The sequence below is a fragment of the Nycticebus coucang genome, chromosome 7, assembly GCF_027406575.1.
Source record: "Nycticebus coucang isolate mNycCou1 chromosome 7, mNycCou1.pri, whole genome shotgun sequence".
Lineage (NCBI taxonomy): Eukaryota > Metazoa > Chordata > Mammalia > Primates > Lorisidae > Nycticebus > Nycticebus coucang.
The window spans coordinates 55,080,996-55,103,939 of NC_069786.1; the positions used below are offsets into that span (position 1 = coordinate 55,080,996).

The 22,944-nt window shown below is 37.4% G+C and overlaps 1 protein-coding gene and 1 pseudogene across 16 annotated transcripts in view; one reads left to right on the top strand and one right to left on the bottom strand.

The window, feature by feature from the left end:
* The window catches only part of BAZ2B (bromodomain adjacent to zinc finger domain 2B), a 303,102-nt gene that overhangs the window by 205,893 nt on the left and 74,265 nt on the right, over positions 1–22,944 (bottom strand). The gene's annotated exons all lie outside the window — the stretch shown is intronic.
* LOC128589972 (NADH dehydrogenase [ubiquinone] 1 beta subcomplex subunit 3-like) lies at positions 6,515–6,855 on the top strand (annotated as a pseudogene).

Here is a 22,944-nt window from a genome sequence, read left to right on the forward strand (position 1 = left end):
TCTTGGGCTCAAGTGATCCTCCCACTTCAATTTCCCAAGTGGCTGGGACTACAGTCATATGCCAGCATGCCTGGATAATTTTCTTATTTTTATTTTATTTTATTTATTTATTTTTGAAACAGAGTCTCAGTCTGTTACCCTGGATAGAGTGCTGCAGCATCATCATACCTCACAGCAACCTCAAACTCTTGAGTTCAGGCAATCCTCTGTCCTCAGCCTCCCGAGTAGCTGGGACTACAGCCACCTGCCACAATGCTCAGCTTGTTTTTTCCTGTTTTTTTTTTTTTTTTTTTAAATAGAGAAAGGTCCTTGCACTTACTCAGGCTGATCTTGAACTCCTGAGCTCAAGCAATACATCTGCCTCAGCCTCCCAGAGTGCTAGGATCACAGGTATGAGCCACCGCACCCTGCCCTTATTTTATTTTTTGACATAGGTTCTCACTACATTGCCTAGACTGGTCTCGAACCCAAGGCTTAAACACCAATACTTTCACCTCAACCTCTCAAGTAGCTTGGAAAACAGGGGAAGCCACTGTTGCACCAGGTTGCATCAGAATATATCTGATTTACTGTAAAGTAGATTTAAAGTAAGTTAGATATATTTTATAAATATATTCAGCATTTATATATTCATAAAATATATTCATATTCAGAAAAACATTAAAACCTAAAAAGATTATATGAGGTAGTTTTCAATAATGGCTTAATAACTAAGACAACAGAATTATTTTCATTTAACACAATCTGTAACCAAATTATTTTTTAATATTTTTTTGAATTAGAAATTGAAAATATTAAAACAAGAAATGTTGCTAAAATTTCTAGTTTTGTATTCAGTGTTCTTAGTGTGTGTGTGTGTATATATATATATATATATTTTTTTTTTTTTTTAGAGACAGAGTCTCATTTTATTGCCCTTGATAGAGTACTGTGCCATCACAGCTCACAGCAACCTCCAGCTCTTGGGCTTGGGCAATTCTCTTGCCTCAGCCTCCCCAGTAGCTGGGACCACAGGCGTCCGCCACAACGCCCGGCTATTTTTTGTTGCAGTTTGGCTGGGGCCGGGTTTGAACCCACCACCCTCAGAATATGAGGTCGGCGCCCTACTCACTGAGCCACAGGTGCTACCCTGTGTTCTTAATATTTTAAACAAGGGAAACCCATTTACCTAGCAGAAAAATACAGAGAATTTTTTCAATTGTATTTAGGTAGATGATAACTATCAAGAACTATTAAAAACACGTTTTCAAAAAAAAAAAAAAAACACTTTTTCCAGTGGTGCCCGTGGCTCAGTGAGTAGGGCGCCAGCCCCTTATACTGAGGGTGGCGGGTTCAAACCCGGCCCCAGCCAAACCGCAACAGAAAAATAGCCAGGTGTTGTGGCAGGTGCCTGTAGTCCCAGATACTCAGAAGGCTGAGGCAAGAGAATCGACTAAGCCCAAGAGCTGGAGGTTACTGTGAGCTGTGTGATGCCATGGCACTCTATGGAGGGCGACAAAGTGAGACTCTGTTGCTACAAAAAAACCCAAAAAACAAAAAACACTTCTTCCATTCCTTTTAAACAAAAGCAGAGTAATCATTGGCCATTATTACCTGTACAAACGGAAATAAAATCTTATACTTTTACCTGAAAGTAATTATTCTCTAACAAATAAATGAAGAATGAATTAAAGCCTACTGCTTTCAGAATACGAAGAGGAGTATAAAAGAGCTTAAAACAAGATTCTTGGCCTCAAAGTGAGGAAAAAGTAAATGTACTCATGCAAAAGAATCTAAAAAGACTTGCAGGGAAAGGAAGTGTGTTATAAATTAGAAGATAGGAGACTTCAGTCTATTTACATATCTACCCTGAACTCTTCAAGTACTATGTTAATCATTTGACCCAGGAAAACCACTTAATCAACTCTAAAGTGACTATGATAAGTGATATCTAAAGTTTCTTCCTACTCTAGCACTTTATGAGAATAGGACACTATGTGTTTAGATGTCAAAAAATTGAACATACTGGGCGGCGCCTGTGGCTCAGTCAGTAAGGCGCCGGCCCCATATACCGAGGGTGGCAGGTTCAAACCCGGCCCCGGCCAAACTGCAACCAAAAAATAGCCGGGCGTTGAACTGGTGGGTGCCTGTAGTCCCAGCTACTTGGGAGGCTGAGGCAAGAGAATCGCTTAAGCCCAGGAGTTGGAGGTTGCTGTGAGCTGTGTGAGGCCATGGCACTCTACCGAGGGCCATAAAGTGAGACTCTGTCTCTACAAAAAAAAAAAAAAAAAAAAAAAATTGAACATACTACCAGACCCCATATTTTGGGCAAGTCACATTCCTTGTAGGTAGATAGGGCCAGTACGGAGAAAGAAATGAGATTTGAGTTGGGTCTTGAAGAATGTGCTGCATTTGAATACATATGAAGAGGTAGGAAAATAATTTCAAGAAAAAAAGAATAGCATGATCAAAGGTGTGTAAAAAGAAATGATTTCAGATACGTTTATATGGCAATGTTATCCACAGAGTAAGAAGAGGAGACATGAATGATACTGGAGACAGAAACTAGTAAGTAACTAATACTGTAATCTAAGCATGACCTGATAGATTGGTGGTGAGAATAAAAGGAAAACAAAGGGTGCAAAAGATATTGAAGATAGATCACAGGCTCTTTTAAGTTTTCATTATCTGGAGCCAGAGGAAGGAGAACAATTTACAGAGATGTCAAGAATTCATATCGTTATGTGGGAAATGGTGATACTATTAACAAAATACGCCTGAAATGTGATTATCTTTCTAAAACAATATGAAAAAAATAGAATACATTAAAAAGAAACAAAATCATCTAATATTCAATAAAAAAAACTGGAGTATGAATTAGACACTGATACAGGAGTCTCTAACATAAATTACTTGTGTAACACAGAACAAGTCACTCTAGGGTTTAGTTTTCAGAAATTAAATTACTGGACTTAAAATGATTTTAAATTTTCTTTCAGCTTTATATATAACACATTACTGTTTCTTTTTGTTTGTTTTTTTGAGACAGAGTCTCAAGCTGTTGCCCTAGGTAGAGTACTGTGGCATCACAGCTTACAGCAACCTCAAACTCTTGGGCTTAAGCAATTCTCTTGCCTCAGCCTCCCAAGTAGCTGGGACTACAGGCGCCTGCTTGGCTATTTTTTTATTTTTTATTTTTTTGGTTGTAGTTGTCATTATTGTTTGGTGGGCAGGGGCTGGATTTGAACCCACCAGCTCTGGTGTATGTGGCTGGCGTCCTAGCCGCTTGAGCTACAGGCGCCAAGCCATAACACATTATCTTAATTTCTTCACAAACTTTAAGTTGTAGTGGTATGCAATCTTTTGAAATAGTTCTAATCCTGACTGATTTAAAATTTAATATTTTTGTATATATAAATGGTTTTGAGAAATACAAACTAGTTTATATTAAAATAATGATTATTTTCATGTAACAGGTACAACCAACAACACCAATATCACAAAACTAAAGGCAGAATCAGCAATTTCAGAGTTAATCCTGCATTTCTTTTTTTTTTTGTAGAGACAGAGTCTCACTTTTATGGCCCTCGGTAGAGTGCCATGGCCTCACACAGCTCACAGCAACCTCCAACTCCTGGGCTTAAGCGATTCTCTTGCCTCAGCCTCCCGAGTAGCTGGGACTACAGGCGCCAGCCACAACGCCCAGCTATTTTTTTGTGCAGTTTGGCCGGGGCTGAGTTTGAACCCACCACCCTCGGTATATGCGGCTGGCGCCTTACCGACTGAGCCACAGGCGCCGCCCTAATCCTGCATTTCTAATGCTGCTTTACATATTACTTGGTCACTCCCTAAATATCCTTTACTAGGAACGAAGGGAAAGCCAAAAGAGATACAATTTCTTTTTTTGGCAGTTTTTGAACCCACCACCTCTGGCATATAGGGCCAGCGCCATACTCCTTTGAGCCACAGGTGCCGCCAGAGATATAATTTCCATATTTAGGCCTATCATAACTTTGTTGGTTAGATAAAAATGAATGTATAAAATAATTTTTAAAATGGCTTTTAATGTAGATTAAACCATACACTGAAGAAATAATTACTTAATATCATTAGCAAGGAAAAGTGAATCTGAACTGTAATCTGAAATGATGACCTGGAAACAAACTGTGGTTAACAGAAAAAATATTATTAGAAGCCATAATTAAATTGAAACATTATTAATATTTTTGCACAATGATTCCTCACAATTATAATTTTATGGGATCACGCATAATTGCAGTCCATTTTGGATTGCAGTCCATTGTTTTGCAGAACGTGGCAGTATATCATAATCTGATATAACTTGTACTCCAAAAATCATTTTTTAATTAATAAATAATTTAGGCTCGGCACCTGTAGCTCAGAGAGTAGGGCGCCAGCCACAGACACCGAAGCTGGCGGGTTTGAGCCTGGCCCTGGTCCTGCTAAACAACAATGACAACTGCAACCAAAAAACAGCCAGGCATTGTAGCAGGCACCTGTAGTTTCAGCTATTTGGGAGGCTGAGGCAAGAGAATCACTTCAGCCCAGGAGTTTGAGGTTGCTGTGAGCTGTGACACTACAGCACTCTACCAAGAGTGGCATAGTGAGACTGTCTCAAAAATAAAAATAAATAAAAATAAATAAATAAATAAATTTAAATTTTTACACAAAGGAATTAAATTTAACAAAGATACAAAAGGAAAAGTTAATGTCTAATAATTTGTCTTGGCTCGGTGCCCATAGCACACTCAGTACGGCACCAGCCACATACGTCGAAGTTGGCAGGTTGGAACCCAGCTGGGGCCAGCTAACCAACAATGACAACTACAACAAATAAATAGTTGGACATTTGTGGCAGGTGCCTGTGCTCCCAGCTGCTTGGGAGGCTGGGGCAAGACAAATGTTTAAGCCCAGGAGTTTGAGGTTGCTGTGAACTTTGATGCCACAGCACTCTACTGAGGGCGACATAGTAAGACTCTGTCTCAAAAATAAAAATAATAATAATAATTTCTAATTTCTTCCATTAAAATTAATATGCTGAAAATAATTAAAATCATATATCCAAGTTTATTACTTTTAATTCCTTAGTACTTAATATTAACATAATAATCACTTAAGACATAATTAAGTTGGCAAGGGCTACTTGTGCTCCTGTGTGGCAAATTTTTATTCTTTGAGAATAATATTTCTATGTACTCAGGGATTTTGATCTCCAAGATGACTGCATGCTTATACACCTTTATTTGAAGAATATGACTAATAGTAAACCTTCTTCATTTTGCCTAATAAGTCCAATGTTCAGTATGCATAAATGATAATAATATAGTTCTTAAAATAATACAAATAACATAGATATATTTAGTCTTACTTATGAAAATGCAAATACAACTTCTGACAATAATGAACCTAGCTCTCTTTAAAGATACGAATATTCTTTTCATTGTTAACATTTAACTAAAATAAAATTAATTCCTTTTCCACCCCTCAAAGCAAAATCTATGTTAAGAAGTGGTCCTGTGAGCGGCACCATCCCCATCCCCATATACTGAGGATGGCGGGTTCAAACCTGGCCCTGGCCAAACTACAACCAAAAAATAAAGAAAAATAGCTGGGTGTTCTGGTGGATGCCAGTAGTCCCAGCTACTCAGGAGGCTGAGGCAAGAAAATCGCCTAAGCCCAGGACTTGGAGGTTGCTGTGAGCTGTGACAGACTTGGAGGTTGCTGTGAGCTGTGATGCCACAGCACTCTACTGAGGGCAATAAAGTGAGACTCTGTCTCTAAAAAAAAAGAAGTGGTCTTGAGCTACTGCACTTGTCTGGCTGATTCTTTAGCCAGTACTAACCATATCTGTGTGGCAAAGGTATAAGTTAGTTATTGCTGCTACAGTGATTTGGTAATTGGTCCCAGAAACCTCGTATATTAATGTCTTCTCTTTAAATGACACGTTAGAAAAGAATAATTAATAGAAAGTAACTGAATCACAGTACATGTGAAATTTGTTGAATGCATGAGCAGCTAACTAGAAATATACATTAAAATACCCTTTAATCTAGCAAGTATTTATTACAAGCAAGTTTGAAGAAGGCTTAAGTACTAACTGTGAACTGTGAACGAAAATGTATTAATAAGACAGTTTTGTCCACAAGGAGGTTACAATCAAATACTTTAAAGGAAATTTCTCAAAGAGTTTCATAAAATGTTTCAAAGTGTTCATATTTTAAAATAAGTAATAGTGTGTTTAAATCTCAATTTATTTAAATTTAAATATTACATATTTTAATAATAAATAAAATAATAACATTACTCAGTAAGAAAAAAAGCACAGTCTAAAACTTTATATATATATATCATGTGTGGTAAGGTGTGGCAATCAGATTAGCATGTTCAATCCCTGTATCACATGGCTGAACACTAATGAAGCTGCCGTATTGCTTTTGATGTTTTGGCACTTTTTAAATTATTAAAGAATAGAAGCATGAGGTAGAATTATTAAAGAATAGAAGTAAGGAGACATTAAATTAGGGATCTGGTGAGAGACCTCTTGACTAGGAATAAGAGTCATGGCCCAAGGACATGGACATGAACATGGACATAGGAAAATGGAACTTCCAGATTATAAACAATAGAAGATAGAAGGGACACCATTAGAAACTATCCAAAAGAAGCTGGCAGCACAAGGGCTAAGGGATCCATGGGGCTGGAATAAAGCTTGGAGATACATGGGTGGCTTTGCAAACAATGTTTCCTTTTTGGTGCTTTATTAAAAGGATTCAAATGGGGATTTGCTGCATTTGTGGTAGTGCTGGGGCTGAATATTACCTGGAATCCCAGAACAAAGATAAGAAACATCACTAAAGATAATACCTGGACATATCTTACTGGTTTCTTCACTCTCTTATAAAATTAAGATTTCTTCACTAAAAAAAAAAAAAAAAAAAAAAAGAATAGAAGTAAGGATAGCAAAATGAAAGTCAATGGTGAACATAAAATAACACAGCAGCAAATTTACCCCCAAGATCTTCAGTTACACGTATTTGATCAAATTTCTTATATAGTACTTCAAGATGCCTTTATTATGATATTTTGAAAACCAATGTTAAAAAGAGAAAATGTAATAGTAACGCTTTTTATATGGAAAGCCAAAGAGGATGCAATTTTTTTTTTACTGAATTGGACAAAAATTATAAAAACAAACCAGTTTATTTGTTGACACTGAAAGAACTTCAAACATCAAATGAAAGTAATTTTAAACATTTTAAATGTTGTGATACAGTCAGTTTTAATCTATGCTTAATAAACAAAATAAAAATGTAATTTTAAAAATGTTGATATCACAAGAGGTGGAAGCATCCAAAGGATCCACCGCAGATGAGTGATAAATATTACCAGATATACATACAATGAAACATCATTTAGCCTTAAAAAGATAAGAAATTCTGACACTATGCAAAGTGAAATAAGCCAGTCACAAAATGAATTAAATACTGTATGATTCCACTTATATGAGGTACCTGGAGTACTCATATCTAAGGATAGGGTGTTATTGTTTAATGTGAATAAAATTTCTATTTTGCAAGATAAAAAGAATTCTGGAGATGATGATAATGATGATTGCACAACAATGCGAATGTATTTATCACCACTAAACAGTATATCTCCAAAGATGTCTAACGTCCCTAAGCCCATAAACTCTCTGGTTTATCCAATCAGAATAAACTTCCAGTTTTCTTCTAGGTAAAGGAGGCATTGTTACCTGACAGTGTTAAGTGGAAGAGAACTGAGGAACCCAACTAAATAGACTTTCACACTTAAGGAATATTTAATAACATTTTATATTTTCATACCTGTAACTCTCCTCTCCTCTGTCCCATTCTAGAGATACCTAAAACTGCTAATTGCTAAGCTTTGGGGGTTTCAAATGTGTAAACTATGTTTCTCTTCACTTTCTTAATTGTCCTCTGGATTCTCTCAATCTGATAAATCAGTTATTACTGATTTATTCAGTAATTCATCACTCTTGAGTTTCCAGAATTTTGTTGCTATTTATTCCTTTCCTGTTTTCTATAATATTAGTGAGGCTTCAGCACTTAGCTTAAGTCAATGTGTATGTTCAATCTGCCATCTTTATCAGAAGCCTATTGTCCATTTTTATAATTTCATTAAGTCCTTTCTATGTTTAAAAATCATCTTCCACAGGAAGACACTGGTTTCTGGGGAAATACTCTGTGCAATTTTATATAAAGCCTTCTTATCTTCATTTGAAATTCTACCACTGCTGCTGCTTACATTTTTCTTTTATCATTTCTTTTTATACTCACTCTTTATATAAATCTTTACACAATACCACACTGTCCTTTTTGACTCAACAGTGAACATTAACTACTAAGGAGGAAATAATCCTTTCTCCTCTAGTTCCTTCAATTCTTTCAGCATAGTTGTGCTTAAATTATGTCATGTGAGTTTCATTTCTCCTCATGTTACATTCTTGAATGACAGTACTCTGCATGCATTTGTAAGTTTGCACGTTCTCTTTCAGGAATTCCAGTGCAATAATAGTTGAGGAATTCAACACCTACTTTCAAGCACTGGACATACCATTTAGACAGAAAATCAACAAAGAAGCATTGGATTTAAACTGCTCAAAACACTTTAGTATATATACTTAGAAATAGAAAGCATAATTTAAAAAAGAATATAAATAGAAGTATGACAATTTGAACCTGAAAAATCCTAACTCAAATGAAGGGCTGAGATTCTGATTTAATATTATAGAGAACAATTATCTTCTTTTCATTGTCTGGTTGATTCCAGAATTATTTTCTTCTATAATCCTAGTTCTGTCATTCAATCAGCTATCGAGTACTTACTGAGAATTATGCTTTCTACTTCTAAATACATATACTAAGCAATTTAAATCCAATGCTTCTTTGTTGATGTCTAAATGATATGTCCAATGCTGAAAGTGGGTGTTGAATTCCTCAACTATTAATGTACTGGAATTTATCTCTCCCTTTAGAAAGAAATCATAAGAACAGATTAAATATATCTGTTAAAACAGACATTGTTGAACGGTGTTGGTTCATCTGTTTACTGAGAAGCAAAAGATCACAAGCAGAGCTAACAAAAACTAGTGTAACTGTGACTATATTTGGAAAGGGTAAAAAATCACATACCTCAAATAGTAAGCATTAATCTGCTGAAATAAAGTAATCAACAATTTTAAATCACAAAAGATTTTTTTTACAATTTAATTTTATTATTAATAAAGAATTCTGTCCTTTAAGTCACAAAAATTTTAACCTTATAATGTCTTATACATTTCTTAGATTTGTATTTCTAAGAAATGGGGTGGTACAGATATTAGATCCAGACCCTTGTTTTATTACTTAAACGTTGTCTGACCTTGACTGAGTTACGTAAGCATTCTTCTACATATAATTTTTAAATTTATTTTTTATTAATATATAATAATTGGACATTATTTATGGGATATCATATTTTAATACATGAATACAAAGTGAAAAGAGCAAATCAGAGTATTTAGGATATTTATCACCTTAAACATTTACCATTTCTTTGTGTTGAGAACATGTAAAATTTTCTCTTCTAGCTATTTTTAAATATAGTGTAAATTTTTAAATATTTAAATAAATATTTAAATTTTTAAATATAGTATAAATTCTATAGTCACCTTACAGTGCTATCAAACACTAGAACTTATTTCTTCTATCTAACTATATGTTTGCACCCATTAACCAACCTCTCTTTTTGTTCCCCTTTCCACCCTCCCGAGCCTCTAGTATCTATCATTCTATTTTCTGTCTCCATGGAATCAACTTTTATAGTATCCACATGTGAGTGAAAACTTGATATTTGCCTTTTTGTGTATGGCTTATTTCACTTAACATCATGATCTCCAGTTCCATTCATGTTTCTGCAAATGAAATACATTCCTTCCTTACAAATGAATAGTGGAATATTACTCACATTTTATTCTTTTTTATTCTTTTTTTTTCTATTTAATGAGTGTAGGGGCAAAGTGGCTGACTAGAGACATTGACTGGGTATCTACCCAAAGGAAGTCATTCTATCAAAAAGACCCCTACACTCAAATGTCTATTATAGCACAATTCACAATTGCAAAAATGTGGAATCAACCTAAGTGCCCATTAATTCATGAATAAATTAACCAAATGTGATCTATATGTATACACCATGAAGTACTACTCAGCCATGAATTAAGGTCTTTTGCAACAATTTAGATGGACCTGGAGACCATTATCCTAAGTGAAGTTATCTCAGGAATAGGAAAAACAAACACTGCATGTACTCTCTAATAATCTGGAGCTAAATGATGTACACATATGGGCACAGAGAGAGGTACAAGTCATTCGAAATCAAGAAGGGGGAGTGGAGATTTTTTCCCCCAGTGTAGAAATTCCTGACTATATTCCCCTGGTATTAACATGTCTCTGTGTTCTTTTTATTTATATTAGGCTTTATTATATTTAAGCTCTTTTCCCCCCTTTGGTGGACATAATTAGTTAGCAAGGACATAATTTCCTTCTTACATAAAACAGGGATAAAAATAGTATCTAACTCTTAAAGTTAAGAAGATTAAATGAGTTACTACAGGTCAAATTTCAGATTAGTACCCAACACACAATGAGCACATCATAAATATTAGCTCTTATTATTACAGTGCATGTATAGAAGCAATAGGATTTGATGTCAGATTAGATACAAGTTTATGAAGGAATAGTTGAAAATAACTAATATTTCTAGCATGGGTGGCAAAGTAGGAGTTGGTATCACTGACCATTACAGAGAATATATAAAGAGGGAAAGGAGGCAGGTGTGGCAACTCACATCTATAAGCCTGGAGGCTGAGGCAGCAGGATTACTTTAAGTCAGAAGTTAGAGACTACCCTGAACAAAAGTGAAACCCATTTTCTATACAAGAATAGAAAAGTTAGCTAGGTGCAGTAGCACTCGCCTATATCCCCAGCTACTTGGGAGGTTGAGGTAGAAGGACCACTTGAGCCCAGGAGCAAGCAAACTATGCTCTCAAGCTGCTCTAACTATAAAAAACTTCATTTTTGCAAAAATGTACCATCTTGTTCCCCAAAATACTTTGCTCCCTGCTCAGTTCTAGCCTGCATGAAATCTTTCATTTTCCTCCAGACACTACACATCTTAGTTAAGAGAAAAAATATTTGATTATCTAGTAATTGATACAACACAGTAAGTGATCAAAATCTTACAAGATATTTAACTTTAAAAAGAGGAATTTGTTAACTCGTAAGAATTATATTAATTTCAGAAAAAAACAGAAAAAAATAATTTTATTATTAAAATATATACTCTTTATATATTCTAGTTCAGTCTGACAGATTATCAACACACTAAGAGGCAAAAATGTCTCTTAATTATCTTCAATTCACACTTAGCACACCAATGAAAGCAAGTTTATTGCACAAATATCTGCTGGGCCACTACTGGGTACAAGTATTGTGATAAACTCTAATAGGACTGTTAGGATGAATAATTTATGTCTTTACTATATTGAAAGGAGTTTACAGTCTAATAGGTGAAACAGATGAACACATAATCATTACATAAGGTGTTTAAAAATTCTATAACATAAGGAATTTAACTTATGTATAGGTACCTTATAAGACAGAAGAAAAAGTCTGGTAGACCCCTGTATTGATCTAAATTAATTGTACTACTATATTACTGAAATATAGAAAAATAAAGCTATAAATAAATTAGATTTTATTCAAATAATATCCAATTTACAGACATAAAAGCTACAAAACAAATTATTATATAATGTTTTTGCGAAAACGAATCGTTATACTCAACATGAATATAGTTATTGACTGCTACTTCCCCATTATTTTCCAGTTACATTTGTGTCTGACATGCTTATTTAGTGTGCCCAAACTGACTTAATACTCCACAAGTTCTTTCTACTCATACTATAAAACTTTGATTTAGCTCACTCTGATGTCATCAGGCCTTTACTTGATACAACTGAACTATTCATGTATCAAATCTCTTTTTATTCTTTCCTCATTAGACGTACATAATTAAACATAATCATAGTCCTGAAAAATACAACATATTAATTGATTTTAAGGTAGGCACACTAGAATATTTAAGAATATGCTTATATTAATTTTTTTGTAATAACATCAAAATTTTTAACTCTTTCTCCTTGCAGAGAATGTATCTGCACACACAAGTCCAAGTGCCCTGGTGTTGTAGAACACTGCTATAATCTAGAAAGGCACTAAAATGATGAGGAAATTAATTCCAGCTGTAGGGGATCCAAAGGTTTTATGGAGGAGGTAACACTTGAAATGAACTGTGACATTTGAGTTTAGTGCCATATGTGTATGTTTCTTTGAAGTTTCCTTTTCATAAGACTGACACTGAGAATCCAAAGATAACTTCAGTAAAAAAAAAAAAAAGGAAAGAAGGGAGGGAGGAAAGGACAGACACAGGAATACAGGAATATTGAATGGAAAGGGCAATAAAAATATGTATCATGGATTTTATAAACAAAAGTTAAGGGGTTTCTTTTTTGGCCGGGGCTGGGTTTGAACCCACCACCTCTGGTACATGGGGCCAGCGCCCTACTCCTTGAGCCACAGGAGCTGCTCCAGGGGTTTCTTTTGAGGTAAAAGAAAATCAGAGATTAAATTTACAAGATTTAGATGTGCTATTTGCAAAATAAATGGCATACTTTCCAGTTCACAAAATTTACTTAAGTACATCTTACTTTATGATGAAAATGTATCTATTGATGTAAAAATTATTTTTTGATATAGAGTCTCATTATGTCACCCTCCATAGAGTACCATGGTGTCACAGCTCACAGCAACCTCCAACTCTTGGGTTTAAGTGATTCTCTTGCCTCAGCCTCCCAAATAACTGGGACTACACACAACCCATCGCATCACCTGGCTCTTTTTTATGCAGTTGTCATTGCTGTTTGGCAGGCCCGGGCTGGATTTGAACCCTCCAGCTTCAGTGTAATGTGGCTGGCGCTCTAGCCACTGAGCTACAGACACTGAGCCTGATGTTATGTTTTTAAAATACATTTTAAAATGTATTTACATAAGGATATGATGAGGAATATGTTTACAAGTTAAATTGTTTTTTGACATCCATGACATGATAATTTTTCATACTATGCAACAAAAACTTTTTGACTTTTATTAAAATCCTTTCTCCTCCAGTTTTTCCTTGTAACAAAAGGTTAAAATTATATCCCTTTTCTCATCTGTAAACAGTTTCTGCAGACTATACTTAGTAACTCACAACAGTATATACTGGTGCTGTACAAAGTGTGAGAGGAAAAGAACAATTTACTGATCAGATTAAATTTTAGGTCACCTTAATTCAGAAAATATTTACCTAATCTAGATGCTAGACTCTGTGCTAGCTATAGTCAGAAAACATCAAACCAAAGTAGAAAACAGAGTTTTATTTTGTATCTTCCTCATACTTCTATTTTTTTTTTTTTTTTTTGAGACAGAGTCTCACTTTGTCACTCTCGGTAAATGCCATGGCATCATAGCTCACACAGCAACCTCCAACTCTTGGGCTCAAGTGATTCTCTTGCCTCAACCTCCGAAGTAGATGAGACTACAGGCATCTGCCACAACGCCCAGCTATTTTTAGAGATAGGGTCTCCCTCTTGCTCAGGCTGGTCTCGAACCTGTGAGTTCAAGCAACCCACCTGAGCCTCCCACAGTGCTAGGATTACAGGCGTGAGCCACTGTGCCCGGCTCCCTCATACTTCTATAATCATTCTGAAATCTATTCAAATTTCTTTTTTTTCAGGCAGATTTATTAAATGGTAGCGCCATTAGAATTTTCAGATAAAAATTTATCTTTAAATCAAACGACTGTGAAACAAACAATACACACTTTTATTTGTTCAAAAGAAGTTTAACTTGAATCTGACGGCCTGGTGTTGCTTCTATATATGGCCACTCATACAGAGAACACCTTGTATGCTTTTAGCTCCATTAATTGTTAAATGTTAAAACAATAAATGTAAATGGAGGGATTCTGTTATTGAAATATACATTTACAAATAGCAATGGAAAATGGATTAATTTATATGATGTATTTTAAATGGTTGTTACATAACCAATTTTAAAGACATTGTTTGAAATATTCAGAGTTTAGAAAGAAAAATCTTTTGGACACAGTTTATAACTTTACTATGCTAATACTTAAAATTTTTAATATTTTTAGATTTATTTATATGTATAAAATATAGAAATTCCTATGTATCCCTTTACTTCTGGTTGATTACTATATTTTACCAAAGATATTTTAAAATTGATTATGATTCTACTTTTGGTATTAGAAAAGTAGAAAAAATAAAAGTCATATAATGTATAATAGACCTATTCTGAAAATGGTTTTTTGTACTCTTCAAATAATGACTCGACTACCACTTAGAATACACTTGTGAAGGACACTTGAACTTTATGAGTCTCAGCTTAGTCATCTGTAAAATGTAATCGCATGTCTTCTAACATTGTTAAATGTTCAAATAGAAAGCATCTACCACCTTAAACAGCAGTGAATAAATATTATCTTTGTTCTTCATTCCTCAACACTTAATGTCAAAATATATTTATTGTAAATATTTAATGGAGATTAGGCATACTAGGCTTACCCCTATAATCCCAGGCAGGAGGATCACTTAAAACCAGGAGTTTGAGACTAGTCTAAGCAAGACCCTGTCTCTACTAAAGACAAGAAAAGTAGCTGAGCATTGTAGCAGGTGCCTATAGTCTAAGCTACTCTGGAAGCTGAGGGAGGAGGATCACTTGAGACTGGGATTTTGAGGTTGCTGTGCCCTTGGGTAACAAGCAAGACTCTGTCTCAAAAAAAAAGGTAAAAAAAATAAATAAATTAACCAAGTGTGGTAGCACACACTTGTAGTTCCAGCTACTTGGGAGGCTAAGGCAGGAGGATTGCTCAGGAGTTTGAGACGGCAGTGAGTATGATGATGCCACTGCACTCTGGCCAGGTTCTGTCTCAAAAAAAAAAAGCCAACAATGTTAAACTAAAATGTCTGCATGTCTCTGAATGTATATTCTTTCAAATCTATATGCCCATTTCTTCTTCCTCAATTCTCTTTTAATCTATACTTCCAAAATCTAACCCAGATGTCTCTCTCCTCCTTAGAGGTTCCCTGGTCCAGTCTCCTAAACAGAATGAATTATTTACTTTTTATTCTTCTCCTAAAACCCAAAGCATCAAAGGAGACAGCACAGTTCAAATAAATGAAACGGAAAGAAATACATTTTAACAATGACATACACTTTCTTTCTTTTCTTTTGGGATATCTGAATTAGTTTTGGCCATGTGTGACGGAATGTGCAAAAGCTAATGGCTTTTACAACATAGAAGTTTATCTCTGTCACATCAAAATGGTCTAGATGTAGACAGTCCAGTGCAGGCTGTGTGACATCATATTTACCAGGGACTTTCTAACTTGCCTTTCTGCCCATTCTCAGTACGTGGTTTCCTCTCATAGTACTGTTATCAAGTCCACAATTCAACCAGCTAGGAAGAAGGGGGATAAATAAAGTGTGCATTCCATCGTTGAAGGATGCTTTCTGAAAGTTGTGTATGTACACTACTTTTCCTTCTCTTAGGTCATTAAATCTGAAATGTTCGAGTTCTAATCAAAAGTTTAGTTTAGGCTCAGAGCCAGTAGCACAGTGGTTATGGCGCCAGCCACACGCACCAAGGGTAGTGGGTTCAAAAAATAATGCCAGCGTTGTGGCAGTTGCCTATAGTCCCAGCTACTTGGGAGGCTGAGGCAGGACAACCGCTTAAGCCCAGGAGTTTGAGCTTGCTGTGAGCTGTGGTGCCATATGGAACTCTACCGAGATTGACATAGCGACACTCTGTCTCAAAAAAAAATAGTTTAGTTTATTACATCTCAAACAAGCAGCAGTGTAATTAATCACAGTATGTGCTTAAACCTTTGACACAGTTTTGCCATCTTAATAGGAGCTCATTTATGGCATCAGCCTACAGAGCAAATGGCAATGAAATCACAAAAGGTGTTTTCCATAGCTTGTTAAGAATTGAATATTTTTCATTGCATAAGTGGTCCAAAATCTGGAAGCGCTGGTAGTCACTTGGTGCAAGGTCTGGTAAATATGGTGGATGACAGAGAGTTTCCAAGTCCAGCTTCTGTAGTTAGAGCAATGTCATTTATGCAACAGCGTTGTCTTGCAAAATGATTATTTCTATTGACCCTTGTCAACTGCTTAATCACAATTATCCTCATCATTTCATCTAATTGGTTGTAATAGATATCCACCAACCAGTAATTGATCAACCAGGTTTCATGAAGCTGTGTAGTGGATAATATCAGCACTAGACTACCAAACACACACCATTAGCTTTTTTTGATGAGTATTCAGTTTTGGACTGTGTTTCAGTGTTTCATCTTTATCCAACCATTATGCTAAATGCATGCAATTGTCAAAAAGAATCCATTTTTTCATCACATATAACATGGTATAGAAATGGTTCACCTTTATGTTGTGACAGCAAAGAAAGGCAAGCTTAGAGACAATGTCTCTTCTGGAGCTTGTTTAGTTCATATAGAACCCATCTCTATCCGGCTTCTTTACCATGCCAATTTGTTTCAAATGGTCCAATAGAGTTGGAATAGTAACATCAAACCTTCCTGCTACTTCATGAATAGGTTGAGATGTATTCACTTCTACTATTGCTCTCAGCTCATCATTATCCACCTTGGTCTCAAGTCACCCACACGGATCATTTTCAAGATGAAAATCACCAGAATGGAACTTCTCAAACCGCTGATGTGTTGTACATTCATTAGCCACATCCTTCCCAAACACTTTGTTGATATTCTGAGCTGTCTTTACTGCATTGGTTCCACAATGAAACTCATTATTTGAAAATAGCACAAATTTTTTAGTTATCTGTGATTTTACAAAAATTATTCTGAAAAATTTTTTGAAAGATTATCACAAGCCCAAACATGCATAAAAAAAAAAAAAAAGAGGGGCAGCTCCTGTGGCTCAAAGGGGTTGGGCACCAGCCCCATATGCCGGGGGTGGCAGGTTCAAACCCAGCCCCAGCCAAACACAGCGAGGGGAAAAAAAAAAAAAAATGAGGATGTACATTCACAAAAAAAAAAAAAAAAACCTCAGTAAGTGTCAATGTGAAATGTCAAATATCAACTGTCAAATTTAGTACTTAAAGAAATTAAACATTTAATAACGTAATATAGTATATTTCTAGTCAAAATTTGGTCAAATGACTACATCTAGCTGCAAGAGACACTGGGGAAATGATGTTTTTATTCCCAGATGTGCTGGGACAAAAATTAGAAGAGAAAATCCATATTAGAGAACAACTAGTCACTGCCATACCTGGTTATATCTTATCTGGGAGTGGGTACCTATCTGACAATCTTAAATGTTTTATCTACATCAATATTTCTAACACCATATACACTGCCAAATTATATAGTAATTCCTTCTAAATCTCAATGACTTATTATTTCTATTGGTAGAGATTTGTCCCTATAAAATTTTAAGTATCTTCATAATAAAATTACCAAGGAGCAAAAAGGAAATTTAATAAAAACAGAAAAGGCCGCTTTATTTAAAAATTGCCTTATAACAGATTATAAAATATATAGTAGAATATTAAATAAGAATACTTAAAAATAAAATACAGCCACTGGAGTAATGAAATTACATATAAATAAAGCTGCACATAAATTACATAAGTACTCTCAGAGAAGAAAGGGAGTTTGGGGAGATTTGAGATGATACAGAATAGTAAAAATTAAAACAAGGAAAAGCAAACTAGTTGAGTCCAAGTTCTCATACTATGTAATATTAGGCAACTAACTTTACAGATGATGATGAGTATGATAAGGGTAAAAAATATATGTTAAGTATGAGCCATCCTCTATGCTAAGTAGTTTAATACTTATAACACTACTGAGATATAATATTATCCTTACTTTAGAGAAGAAAAAATTGGGTCTTAAGACTAAGTAATTAACTCAGGATCACAATAGCTACATAAATACAAGAGCACAAACTTAAATAAGACCATGTTCTTAAGTACTATGCCTACTACATTCCCTCAAACTCTCTGACCTTACTTTTCTACTCTGTTACAAAAGAATGTAGTATAATCTAAACTGTTCTAAAATTCATTCTGGCCTTTGAAGATGTTAACATTCTAGGTAAGTCTGAACCCTTTTCCTTAAATAAAAGACCATCGTATCAATAGGTCTAATTGGCCTCCTTGCTGAAACTTACACAAGTCAATAAAGTTGTTATTGTATGTGTAATGTATAAAGTAGAAATTCATTTATTAAACTTGCAAACAAAAGGGCCACGATTTTAAATGGGTAAATTTGGATATTTGGAATTTATCCCTGATCTTTATGGTTGATTTCATGCCCATTGGTATGGTCTGTAAAGAAGCCAGCCATAAAGTTTTATGAGTAAAACAGAAGCCAGGTTAGCAAACATTGTATTTAAATCTTATGATAATCCTTTCAAATTAAGCTAATATATCACTGTATGGCTGAGGATACTGGGACATGAAGGAGCTGACTTATTGACAGTCACATAACTACTACAGAGAGACATCAGTACTTAAACTCTTTGGTTCTAAAACGTGTTCTTTCCTGTCCACTCTGCTTATTGTTCAATTATGAATATTCATGTATTATTGCCTTTATTTCAATTTTGATATATGAAAAATAAACATACTAATTTAGCACTTTCTTGGGTATTTATGATTACCAAAAAATATTTGCTGAGTACAGTAAGAAGACATATATTAAAATAAATACCCCCAATGCAAGAATACATGTTATCAAAACATGGAAATAATAAAAATTAAGCACTACAAAATAATTAGGGAAAGAGAATCGCTTTCAGTTAGGATAATTAGGGAAGGCCTCGGAGAGATGATTGTTGTGAATACAATAATACAGAGGAGATCAGCTTGGCACCCATAGCACAGTGCTTACGGCGCCAGCACATACACTGAGAGTCGGGGGTTTGAACCTGGGCCAGGCCAGCTAAACAACTGCAACAAAAAAATAGGCAGGTGTTGTGGCGGGTGCCTGTAGTCCCAGCTACTTGGGAGGCTGAGGCAAGAGAATCCCTTGAGCCCAAGAGTTTGAGATTGCTGTGAGCTGGGATGTCACATCACTCTACGAAGGGCAACATAGTGAGACTCTATCTCAAAAACAAAAAAAAAATACAGAGGAAATCTGATTTCATTAGAAGAAATTTTTTAAAAGTATGAAAAGGAAAAAGAAAATTCTAAGTAAAAGGAATGACATGAATGTAAGTTTGGAATCAAAATGTATGTTCAAGGTGAGGATAAACAGGAAATACGTTAAAGCCAAACAGAAGAGGGACGCTGAATATAAATTAGAAAATCAGGATTTGATCTAAAACTAAATGGAAGTCTGGATTTGACATAAAATGAAAAGGGAAGCCACCAAACATCTTCAAGCAGAAAAATAAAAGGAAAGAATAGTGCATTAATTGGGCGGCACTTGTGGCTCAGTGAGTAGGGCGCTGGCCCCATATGCTTAGTGGCAGGTTCAAACCTGGCTGCGGTCAAACTGCAATAAAAAAATAGTCAGGCATTGTGGCAGGGACCTGTAGTCCCAGCTACTTGGGAGGCTGAGGCAAGAGAATCGCCTAAGCCCAAGAGCTTGAGGTTACTGTGAGCTGTGACGCCACAGCACCCTATAGAAGGCGACAAAGTGAGACTCTGTCTCTAAAAAAAAAAAAAAAAGAATAGTGTTTTAGAGGGGAGACAAGATGGCGGACTGAAGCCAGCTTTCAACAAAGGCTCCCGTCCAGAAGGAGAGTTAAGGGACAGGAATTTAGTAAGTATCCTGGTGGACTTGAGCCTCACCAAGAGAGAAGGCTGAAGAACGCACATCAACACCGCTGAGGCAAGTTGTGATCACAAGGACGCAAACAAAAGGTACAAAATCCACCACCAAGCGGACGGGAGTCCCCCTCCCCCATGAGACCGGCTCTGGAGCCCCACAATTGAACAAGCGGGCAGAAATTAAAGCCCCTCCCACTACACTCCACGGGAGAGACCTTCTAAAAACTGGACCTACCTCCCCTACTGGGGTGCCCTGGCGTTCTCCTGCCGGACATAGGGCTGAATAAAACTTTGGGAATCCTTTGCCAGCAACCCTGAATCCCCGGCGCTCCCCTCCCGCCCACTGAGGTCTGGAGGCCTGTCCCCCAGGACTTCGGATCCTTGGGTGATTTCTCAAGGGGAGTGGACAGTCCCCGAGTTGCGACTGGTCAGCATTGACTCTGAGGCGTGCGAGTGAGGAGAGGGCACCGGGCTGAGGGGGAGTCACGCCTCGCGGCACTTCCCTGCGGTGCAGTGCACCGACCCTCCCCGGGCATACGGGGCCCAAGACTGAATCAGACTCTGACCTCCCCGCTGAGAGCTGAGAACCCCTACTCTCACTCGGGGTCTGAGGGCCTATCCCCCAGGAGTTCGGCTCCTTGGGTGATTTCTCGAGGGGAGTGCACAGTGCCTGAGCTGCGTCAGGTCAGCGCTGACTCTGGGACACGTGAGCGAGGAGAGGGCACTCTGCTGAGGGGAAATCAAGCCTTGGCGGCACTTCCCTGCGGTGCAGTGCAGGAGCCCTCCCCGGACCGTATGCGTGAAACTGAATGAAACTCTAGCTTCCCCCCGCCCCACTCCCAATCCGGGTCTGGGGGCCCATCCCCCAAGAGTTCTGATTCTTGGGGGATCTCTTAAGGGGTGTGGACCCAGCACAAACTGCGGCCGCTCAATGCTGACTCTGGGGCGCGGGACAGAGGAGAAAAGGGTCGCCTGAGTGCCCACACCAGAGCAGCAGTTCCCTGGAGGTAGATCAACAGCCGTTTTTTCTTTAACGGCAGAACACTCACTTCTGGATATTCTGAGGCCACACCCCCTGTCTCCCTGGGCAACCAGAGGAGGCCACCGGTGACACGGCTCACAAACCCGGAAGCCTCCAGGGCGGGGCCGACCCAGAGAGGTGTTCAGACGCAATTCTCCAGCAGCAAAGACGTTTGAACTCAAAACAGCCCGTCTCCTGTAGGCGACGACAGGAACAGAGACAGAACCTCACAAAGTTGTCTGTTCTGTTCTGTTCTGTTAGCAGCATCCATCAGGGACGGGGCTAAGCCTGAGTGAACACCTCCTTCCCATCACCTGCATCAAACACTCAAAGATGTCAGGCCCCATCTCCTCCTGCTAGATAGCGGCAGTCTGCGGGGGCCTGGCAGACTTCCTCACGATTCAGGCAGGTGCAAACCCCTGGAGTGTCTGTTCACTGCAGGCAACTGGGTTACCCATCTGCAGAGATACCAGTGACTGGGTCCGACGGAGGGGCAAAGTGGGGAAGGAGACGTCAACCTTCCCAGACTGCTCTGTTTGCTGGGTGGCTCCTCCTGACTCCACGCTGCATTGGGGTGAGCTGTCTCAGAGGAGTCACCAGGCCCCTGTGATCCAGTTCCCAGAGACCTCTTGAACCCTTCCACCCGAGACAAGTGCCGATTGAGACAGTTGATTCGGACCTTTTGAACTGGGCTAATAGACTGAGGACTTTTCAGGTGGTGCCCTGGGTGTGCGATTGTAGGAAGGTTTGATTCTCCTTTTCCAACTGGGGCCAGAGGTGGGCAGGCGGGGTGACTTAATTGCTGATTTTTCCACACAGCTGAGACTTCAAGCCAGAGTAGAAGTTGCAATAGGATCGAACAGAAACCAGCTGAAAATAAGACAGAACCACTTTGCTCCACCACACCAGACAGGGCCCCAGTTTCTCAGGCCACAACACTGTACGGGCCCTCGATAAAACCCCAGGGGAAAAACCAAAGGGAGTAAACCATGGGGCGGAATCAGCGGAAAAACTCTGGTAACATGAATAACCAGAATAGATCAACCCCCCCAAGAAAAGATACGGCAGATGTGATTGAAGATCCCATTCATAAACAACTGGCTGAGATGTCAGAAGTCGAATTCAGAATTTGGTTTGCAGACAAGATTAATAAAATGGAATTAGGAATTCGAGGAGAAATTCAAAAACTGTCTCAAGAATTTAACGAATTTAAAGACAAAACCATCAAAGACTTAGACACACTGAAACAAGAACTTACAGCCCTCAAAGATATGAAAAATACAGTAGAATCCCTCAGTAACAGAATGGAGCAAGCAGAAGAAAGGATTTCTGACATTGAAGATAAAGTCTTCGAACGCTCCCAATCTCTCAAAGAGGAAGAGAAATGGAGAGCAAAAACGGATCACTCACTCAGAGAGCTCTCAGATAATTTGAAAAAAAATAACATAAGAGTTATAGGAATTTCGGAGACTGATGACGTGGCAGCCAAGGGCACAGAGGCCCTTCTACATGAAATTATGAAAGAAAATTTTCCAGACATGCCTAGAGAATCTGAAATTCAGATAGCAGACAGCTTCAGAACCCCAGCACGATTCAACCCCAATAAGCCATCTCCCAGACATATCATAATTAGCTTCACTAAAGTTAACATGAAAGAGAAGATTCTCAAAGCAGCCCGGCGAAAGAAAACTATAACGTACAAAGGTAAGAATATTAGAATAACTGCAGATCTCTCTGCTGAAACTTTTCAAGCAAGAAGAGGCTGGTCATCAACTTTTAATCTCCTAAAGCAAAAAAACTTTCAACCCAGGATCTTGTATCCAGCTAAACTGAGTTTCATCTATGATGGAGAAATTAAATACTTCAATGACATTCATATGTTGAAAAAATTTGCCATAAGTAAACCAGCTCTTCAGGATGTTCTCAGACCTATCCTCCACAATGACCAACCC